Source organism: Chrysochloris asiatica, unplaced genomic scaffold, assembly GCF_000296735.1.
Source record: "Chrysochloris asiatica unplaced genomic scaffold, ChrAsi1.0 scaffold00042, whole genome shotgun sequence".
NCBI classification, from domain to species: Eukaryota; Metazoa; Chordata; class Mammalia; order Afrosoricida; family Chrysochloridae; genus Chrysochloris; species Chrysochloris asiatica.
Genome location: NW_006408560.1, coordinates 6,033,596 through 6,043,414, shown reverse-complemented (window position 1 = coordinate 6,043,414; position 9,819 = coordinate 6,033,596). Strand labels below are relative to the sequence as shown.

The window sequence follows — 9,819 nt, the reverse complement described above, 5'->3', positions numbered from 1 at the left end:
TTCCTCTTTTTCACTGACCCTCCACTTTACCAAGCATGATGACCTTTTTCATGGACTAGTCTTTCCTGATAACATGCTCAAAGTATAAGAGACCAAGTCTCGCCATCCTGGCTTCTAAGAAAAGTTCTGGCTGTACTTCTCCAACACAGATTTGTTCTAGTGCGTAGTAGTACTTTTAATATTCTTCAACACCTTAACTCAAATGCATCAATTCTTGTATGGTCTTCCTTATTCATTGCTCATCATTCACATGCATATGAGGCAATTGAAAATACCAAGGTTTGGGTCACACTGCACCTTAGTCCTCAAACTAAAATCTTTGCTTTTGAATGCTTTAAAGAGATCTTGTGCAGCAGATTTGCCTACTGCAATACACTTGATTTCTTGGCTTACAAAGGTGAGCCTGGAGTAGCCCACTTCCTCCAAGATCCTAGGGCTTGGGTAGTCTTTTGGAGAAAGCAGAGAGGGTTTGGCCTTCCCTGCAGGAAGGACCTCACTGAGCGCAAGGAAGCTCTACTACCAGAGGATTTCAGGTCTCATAGTGAACCTGTATAGGGTTTCTGAGGAGCAACTTCTGGGTTTGAACCATCAGCCTTGCAGTTAGCAGTCCAGGGCTTACCCTAAAGTGCCATACCAGGATTCTGATTATGCTTCTCACACTGAGACCTGGATTTGATTCCAGATCAGGGAAATCCTTATGCCAATCTGTTATCTGAAGGGAACTTTGATCTTTATCCCCATAGCACCTGTGCGCTGCAAGGGTCAATTGTAGCATAACCCCACACAGAGAGTCCCAACATTTGGTGAAGGAAGGGACATAACAGCAGGTTCTTGGTCATTTCTCAAATCCTGTACTGCACACCTGCCCCTCGGGCTTCCAGCAGGAGACCTTATTAGTTGTGTCCCCTTTTTTCTTCTTCGGGGCACACTGGTTTTGCATTTGCTCCTTTTCACAGAATGGGAACTGCTTTAGAGAGCTACTAGGCATGATGTCCAAGGAGCTCTAACTCTGGTAGCATAGTGATTACAAGTCAGGCTGCTAACCTCAAGGTCAGCTAGTTTGAAACCACCAGCGATTCCACAGGTGAAAGATGAAGCTTTCTGCTCCCGTAAAGATTTACAGCCTCCAAAACCCTATACATGGTTGCTATGAGTCGGAACCGACTCCATGGCACACCACTACCCCAGCTTATATGGCCAGGCAGAAATTCAATCTGCACTAGGCTCTGAGCCGGATACATGGTTATGTGCCGTTGAGTCGGTTCTGACTCATAGCAACCCTGTACAGGGTTTCTGAGGCTATAAATCTTTATAGGAGCAGAAAGCCTCATCTTTCTCCTGAAGAAGAGCTGGTAGTTTCAAAGTGCTGACCTTGCGGTTTGCAGCCCCATTTGTAACCACTACACTAATATAGTATCAAAATATCAAACCAAACCTGTGGCTTGGAGTTGGTTCTGTCTTATATCTACCTTTCTACAATGTGTGACACTATAGGGTAAGTACTAAATGGTTGACAGTTCAAACCCACCAACTGCTCCTTGGAAACCCTATACAGGATCACTATGAGTCAGAACTGACTTGATGGCATTTAAGAACAACAACATCTTTACCATTAAGCACTGGACTACCAACCACAAGGTCAGCGGGAGAAAGATTAGTCTTTCTGTTCCCGTAAAGAATTACAGCCGCTATAGTCCTAATGTGGTGCTGAACAGCAAGTTTGGTTTGAACTCCAACCAGTTCAAACTCATCAGCCACTCCAATGAAACCCAAAGAGCGCAACCAACTTGAGGGCACTTAACAACACCAGTGTCACTATGAATCAGAACCCATGGCACCTAAAAACAGCTATCTTTACTGTTAAGTAGCTGAACATTTAGCCACTACTTCACAAGGGCTTCTGTTTCTGGTAATAACTGTTTGCTTTTTTCAGATCAACTCTACTAGATATCATTTATAAAATATAGACAGTTTTTTTGTTTTGTTTTGTTTTTAACTGTCGAAGGTGCTGAACAAGAGCAGACAAACATGTGGAAGAAAGACAATTATTTTCATTTTGCAGATTTCTGTCAGAGGGCAAATCTTAGTTTGTTCTGTTTGGGTCCGTGAAATTCCAATACAAAACCTAGCCATCTTACTGAGTTGAACAATCAGAGGACAAAATCTGGGTAACTAGAGCAACTGGAAAATCAGGGTGGGTTCTCAGAAAGGCAAAACTCATAGGGGAGACTTTCCAAGTTATGTTGTTGAGTGCTATCCAGTCATTTCCAACTCATACTGACCCTGTGTAGGATTTCTAAGGGGCAGCAAGTGGGCTTGAACCACTGACCATGTGACTCAAACCCACCTCTCTGTCTAGTGCATTATCCTATTATCCTACAGTGCCACACCAAGACTCTTCCCATATTTCTGACTGACCCATAAGTTATTCATTTATGAGCAGCCTCCAAGCAGTCCATTTGTGACTATAGGACTTAACAGATTTCACCTGCCATCATTACTGGGAGACAGAATTTGAAATTTGACATAAACTAAAGTAACAACTTGGTTCATAACAATCTAGAGTTTCTACTTTTATCATTCATAATATCCACACTACAATCCAAAATTATACTACACAAATAGCCCCACAAAATGATCACTTAAGAAAAAAGAGGAAACGTGCTTGCCCAAGATAAGATAATCATGGTAAACTGACCATGAGACGGCATCCAAGTGTTTTAAATAGGAAACAAGAACTTTTCCGTTATAATTATAACAAAGTTCCAGATTGTAAAGGAAAAGATAACCATAATAAATTGTTGTTGTTAAGTGCCATCGAGTCGGTTCTGACTCACAGCAACCCTTCACAAGGTTTCTGAGGTTTTAAGTCTTCATAGGAGCAGAAAGCCTCATCTTTCTCCCACCAAGCAGCTGGAGGGCTCGAACAGCAGACCTTGTGGTATGAAGTGCAATGCTTACCATATGGAACCATCACACTTCCAATAAATACGTTGTGGTTGTGATGCGCTGTGGAGTCAGTTCTGATTCATAGTGACCCTGTACAGGGTTTCCAAGGCTGTAAATATTTATGGAAACAGAAAGCATCCCATGAAACAGCTGGTAGTTTCGAACTGCTGACTTTAAGGTTCGAAGCCTGATTCCTAACCACTACACTACCAGAGTTCCTTTCAATAAATTAAAAGATAGTAAATCTTATCATGAAATAAAAAATACAAAATTATCATGTTGCCTTCTCCAAGGGAGGAGTCCCACCACATGTAGGATTGTTTTTGTTACTTGCCGTCGAGTCAGTTCAGACTCATAGTGACCCTATATAGGGTTTCCAGGGAGCGACTGGTGAATTTGAACTGCCCACCTAACGGTTCAAACGGACCTTGCGGTCCAGGGCGCTCTCCCAAAGCGCAATACAATAGCAAAGAGTATTACAATGCCTGTTATGAGGAGGTGGAGCATTAAGATGTCTACCCACCCACTTGCTTTTGGTGGTGGTGGTGATGATGTGCCGTGGAGTGCATGGTTTCCTAGGCTGTCGATCTCTAGGCGAGCAGAAAGCCTCTTCTTTCTCCTGCAGAACAGCTGGTAGTTTCGAACTGCTGACCTTAAGGTTCGCAGCCCGTTCGCAATCACTATTAGATACTCAAAATATCCACTAAAGTGATGGAAGAACACTTTGCTCACATAGAATAGAGACAGAGTACTTCAGCTTCCACGATGAGTCTGCGTGACTACTAACAGTAAGATTTTAGGAACCAGTAGAAGTAACCCCATGGGGATTTCCTAGGCAGTCAGTCATCTTTTCTGGAACAGATCGCCAGGTCTTTTCTTTCGCGATGTAAGTGGTGGTTTGAACTTGACCTTTCTGTTAAAAACCGTACTCTTAAGCATTAGGCCATTGGGGCTACTCTGCGGATGGTGTAAAAGAAGTTCCCTGACCGGGAATCGAACCCGGGCCGCGGCGGTGAGAGCGCCGAATCCTAACCACTAGACCACCAGGGATTTATAAAGCTGCAGCTTCTCTTTGCTGTACTCCATGCCCTGAGCTCCGGAAAGTTGCGGTTCACTGGTCTTTCCCGATACACGTTTCTCCTCTGGGAACTGGACCCAAGGATTGCTTTCCTCCTCCTTTCTCCACACGGTATACCCACACACACAGCACTGAGAGCTCTGACGAAGCTCGCAAGGTCCACAAGTCTCAAAGACAGTTGGTTCATCCCGACCTCACCTCAAAACGCACCTAGAGATACACCTTTACGAGGCAACAGCGTGTGAAGAGATGACTGATCCTCGGATGCACAACAATGGACGAAGTTACAGAAAGAAGGTGGAAAGGAAGTCGCCTGGAATGTGAAGGGATCCAGCACACAGTCCCCCGAGATCTCGAACATCATAAAGGACTCAAATTGGATGCAGGATCAGAAATGGTCTAGATGGAAAACTGTTCCAAGCAGGACCACTGTGACCCCAAACTCAGTGTGCCCCTAAAACTTACTACACCTGAACGTTTTAAATTTTATTTAATATGCTCAGACCGCTGTGTTCATCAGACTCCATATCCAATAAATCAGCAGTTAGTGATTTCTTCTTGGTCAACTGTGGACACACACCAGGGTTTCTCATCCTAGGCACTACTGATCATTTGGATCTGATAATTCTTTATTGGGAAGGGTTCGCTCACCCCTGCAAACTTCCTGGCTTTTGCCCACTAGATGCCATCAGAATCTACACACATCCAAGACATGACAATTCAAAAAAAATGTTTTTAGGCATTGTCAAAAGTCTCAGCGGGTAGGGAAAGGGACAAAATCGCTTTTTATTGGTGTGCACAATCCCTCTTGTTCCTAGTTCATTGCGTTAGTTAGAATAGATTCAAGCCATGTCCCTCGACTCACTAAGGAGTCACGTTTTGAGACTTTAATCTTGGTTTCCTGGGGTTGGCAACACCAGTGCACTTTTTCCTTAGTTCTGTCTTTGAAATCAAACCCTTCTGTGTCTGTCCTCAAGAACCAGGAGGGTGGGAGTGGGGTGTGGGGGCTGCGTGGCTGCGTCTACTCAGCAAATGTTCTTTCCGACCTTTGAGATCCTGATACTTTTTTCGGTTCAGCCTGAAGAAAAACAAAACAAAACTTTAGAGGCCACCTTTTCTGCTTCCCCCACATAGGAAGGGACAAGTGTGCTGATGCAAGCCGATAAGATTGGACTGCAGTTATCCCTTGTGGCTCTTCTTGGTCCCACAGCCCGGAAGTTACTACTTGAGTCAGTTTGACATCTGAAGAAGCCCCCAAAAGGGAGGAATGATAAGTAAGAGAAACCAGTCGACCCCAGTCCACGAGGGACCCCAACAGGGTCCTAATGTGAAAGGAAGATGGTGAATCCTCTGAAGTTGGAGGTGGGGATCAGGAAATAGAATAAAGGAAAGGGATGACTTCGAATGAAATAAATGCCCTTTTCTGAAGTTACCAAGAATTAGGCCTAGTCTGGAATCAAATCCTCTGGTGGCTTGTGAAGATGAGTTGCCTTCCACTTACCATTTGCCAAAGTAGACAAAAAGAGACACTCCTCCTCTGCTACCAGTAAGTACACGATTCCATTTTCTCACTTGAGTAGCACTTGAACTCCCTACCCAAGACTTCTGTGGATCCCAAGAACGCAGCTGATTTTTTTTTATTATTATTATCCTTATTTGAGAAAGTATGAAAACCATCACAGTGGAGAAAGTAACTATTGTTGACACTATCACATTCCTCCCATCCTTTAATGTAAATTCCACTTTTTCATGTAGCCCTCCTAGATTGACCCAGTGCAGTTTGTGGATGAGTCTAGGAGGTTCACAAATTAATATTGAAGTATAATAGTCATTGTATTTAAATATGCATTTGCATTTTATTTGAAAATACATATCAGTCAATCAAGCACACCTTGATTTACTTGCTACACCATGTTACAAAGATGGCAGAGAAAAATTAGATACAAACAAATGGCAAGAAAACAAAATCTAATATTCACTACCAAACTCTAAAATCAATTTTTTGTTCTAGCCTATTTTCCCCATTCTCTATCTCAGCCTGCTCTCCCATCTTCTTACATATTCAGAAAAAGCCAATTCGCCCTAAACTTCTAATTAGCAACATCATACCCAACAACCAATTTGGCAAACTAGAAACCCTTGTAGAATTCCTTCCTAGAAAAAAAAGAGAAAACTTTAAATAACTTTGTTGTTAAGTGCTGTCGAGTCGGTTCCGACCCATAGCGACCCTGAACAGGGTTTCCGAGGCTGTAAATCTTTACGGGAGCAGAAAGCCTCATGTTTCTCTCGCGGAGCAGCTGGTAGTTTCAAACTGCTGACCGTGTGGTTCACAGCCCAATTCGTAACCACTTAAGGTTCTGTAAATTCATGGTTAGAAATAAGTAAGGAAATGTCTTATCTGGAAAATGACTCAAATTTTGAATATATACAGAAATTTTATAATTTAATAATAAAGAGCAAAGCCAATTAAAAATGTATAAAATTGTTGAAGAAAACATCACCAAAGAGGACTTGTTATTGGCCAAAAGACATTTTTAAAAATATGCTCAATATCATACTCATTGTTGTTGTTAGGTGCCATTGAGTCAGCACCAATTCATAGCAACCCCTATGTACAACAGAAGAAAACACTGCCCAGTTCTGCACCAACTTCACAATTGTTGCTAAATCTGAGCCCATTGCTGCCGCCGCTGTGGCAATACATCTCATTGGGGATTTTCCTCTCCTTCTTTAACTCTTTCACTTTATCAAACATGATATCCTTTTCCAGGAACTGGTCCCTCTTGACAATACATCCAAAGCATGAAAGACAAAGTCTGGCCATCCTGGCTTCCAGGGAACATTCAGTCTGTACTTCCAACACATATTAAATTTTTTGGCAGTTCATGGTACTTTTAATATTGTTCTCCAATAGCAAAACTCAGATGTATCGATTCTTCTACGGTCTTCCCTATTCACTGTCCAACTTTCACATGCATACGAGGTTATTAAAATTACTAGGCTTGGATCAGGCACATCTTAGTCCTCAAACTTTACTTTTCAACACTTTAAAGAGGTCTTGTACAGAAGATTTACCTAATACAATATGTAATTTGATTTTTTTGACTACTGCTCCCATTAGTGTTGATCCAAACAAAATGAAGTCTTTGACAACTTCAATCTTTCTCCATTTATATGGATGTTGATTATTGGTCCAGTAGTGAGGATTTTTGTTTTCTTAATGCAATCCATACCAAAGATTGTGGTCCTTGACCTTCATCAGTAAGTATTTTAAGTCCTCTTCACTTTCAGCAAGCAAGGTTGTATCATCTGCATATCACAAGTTGCTAATGAAACTTCTTTCAATCCTCATGCCATGTTTTTCTTCATATTTTTCATTATTTGCTCAGCATACAGACTGAGTAAGAATGATGAAAGAATACAACCCTAGCACACACCTTTCCTAATTTGAAACCATTTGGTGTTTCCTTGTTCTGTTTGAACAACTCCTTTGGCCTATGTACAAGTTCCTCATGAGCACAATTAAATGTTCTCAAATATTCATTCTCCCCAATGTTGTCCATAGCTAACCATGATCTACACTATCAAAAGCCTTTACATAGTCAGTAAAGCACAGGTGAACATCTTTCTGGTATTCTCTGCTTTCAACCAAGATCCATCTGATAGCCCTTGTTCCATATCCTCTTCGGAATCCAGTTTGACCCTCTGGAAGTACTCTGTCAGTTGTATGGTTGCAGCTGTTTTTGTGTTATCTTTGTCATACTGTGGTGGCTTGTGAGTTGCTGTGATTTTGGAAGCTATGCTGTTGCTGTTAAGTTCTGTTAAGTGCTGTCAAGTTGGTTCCAACTCAAAGTGACGCTGCCTAGAATTTCTGAAGAGTGGCTGGTGGGTTTAAACCACTAACCTTGGTGTTCAAACTGGCTTTGCAGTTCAGCACATTATCTTGCAAGGCCACTATGCCACAGTCGTTTTAAGTACTAGCAGGGTCACCCATAGTAGCTAGGTTTCAGCTGAGCTTCCAGACCAAGACACACTAGGAAGGAGAGATGGACTACTTCTGAATAGTCACTGAAAACCTTATGAATAGCAGTAATCAATACTCTTTGGTGGTGGTGGTAACGTGCCACGGGTTCGGTTCTGACTCATAGTGATGCTGTACAGGGTTTCCGAGGCTGTATCAATACTCCTTCTTGTTGTTATGTGCCATGGAGTTGGTTCTGACTCATAGCGACCCTGTACGGGGTTTCCGAGGGTACAAATCTTTACGGGAGTAGAAAGCCTCATCTTTCTCCTGCAGAGCGGCTGGTAGTTTCGAACCGCTGACCTTAAGGTTCGCAGCCCGATTTGTACCCACTACGCTAATCAATAGTCATTAGGGAAGCACAAATTCAATGATGAACAGCTGCCACCTTGGTTAGGAGACTAAAAGAAATGGATAGTGCCTGATTCTCATTACTGAATATTTTGAACAAGGATTCTATAGAGGAATCCTGATCAAAAAGGGAGAATTTCAGAACAGAATTTCAAATTCTCATGGACTTTCGACTTTCTAGAGCATGAGAGCTAGATGAGTTTGAAAACCTTATCCCAGATATTAGCTTATATACTCTACAAGTTTTCCTCAAATTTCCCACTTTCCCTATAATTGGATAGTCAAAATTTTTTTATCAATATTTAATTTTCAGAGTTCTATGTTTTGCTTAACCATGGTATTTTCAATAACCTCATATGCATGCGTGCTGGCAACCGCAGCATGCGTGGCAAGTGCTGAGAAGTTGAGGCCCAAGGACAATGTGGACAAAAGTCCAGTCTTTGGGCCCTCCTCGAACTTGCCGGCCATGGACCCCGAGGGCCCAGGAAGTGACCCCCTCGTGGTCCCAGGTTCATGGCTTTGGCGAGCTCACTGTTTGGCCACCTCTGTGCAATTTTCTTTAATTGTACTTTTGTGCATTCTGTACTTGTCCTTTATGCTCTTAACTCCGGTAATTGTAGCTTCTGGGAAGTGATTGTTTTCAGTAATAATACGCACAACGTTTTGATCAATGGCTCTCATGTAAATGTCACTGCCCTGGTAACAAGAGTTGTGAGTGAAGCTATGAAAAATAAAAGTACAGAAAAACAGGATGTAGCAACGCAGAGAATATGTAACAATTGTTTTCTAACCAATTGCTTAGTTATGTTTAATATTAAACAGATACATGAGCTGTTAATGTTTATGTACAATAATAACACTGAAACTAGTAGCTACCCCCTGAAGACACCCCTGTGTACGTTTGTTGTGCTCTTGATGTTTTTCATGGGAATCTTGCTGTATGTGTTAATTTTTTGCACCCCCGAACCACCTCTGGGCATAACTGTTATGATCCTAATACTTTTTGGGGAAGTTTTATTATATGTGGTAGTTCTATGCACTATAAATAACCCTCCCCCCCTGCTGAATTACTAGAGAACTGTAGTATGAAGGTATAAGTTGTTACCTTAAGTATTTACATTAGTTAGCAACACTTCCTTATGTGATTCAAGAAAAAAGCTGCTTGGGCCCTTCACATGAACTAAAACAATGGTGATTGCTCCCCCAAACCGCCTCTGGGTATAATCAACTTAATCCTCTTCCCCCGAAGGTATATTGGGAATATAATAGCAATGAACATTGTCATATCTAGATATAGAAAGCAGAATGGGGTTAAAAGAATGTAAAAGTGAGACCACACCTTCTTAGAAAAGTCAAAACCTGTTTTTCACCTTCCCTGATTTTGTAGAAGCAAGGAGGAAAGAATCATTAGTTTAACAAT

At 41.8% G+C, this 9,819-nt stretch overlaps 1 non-coding gene across 1 annotated transcript; it reads right to left on the bottom strand.

The window, feature by feature from the left end:
* Positions 1-3,927: 3,927 nt before the first annotated feature.
* TRNAE-CUC lies at positions 3,928-3,999 on the bottom strand. The gene has a single exon. It is a non-coding gene; the product is annotated as a tRNA-Glu (tRNA).
* Between the last annotated feature and the right edge of the window lie 5,820 nt (positions 4,000-9,819).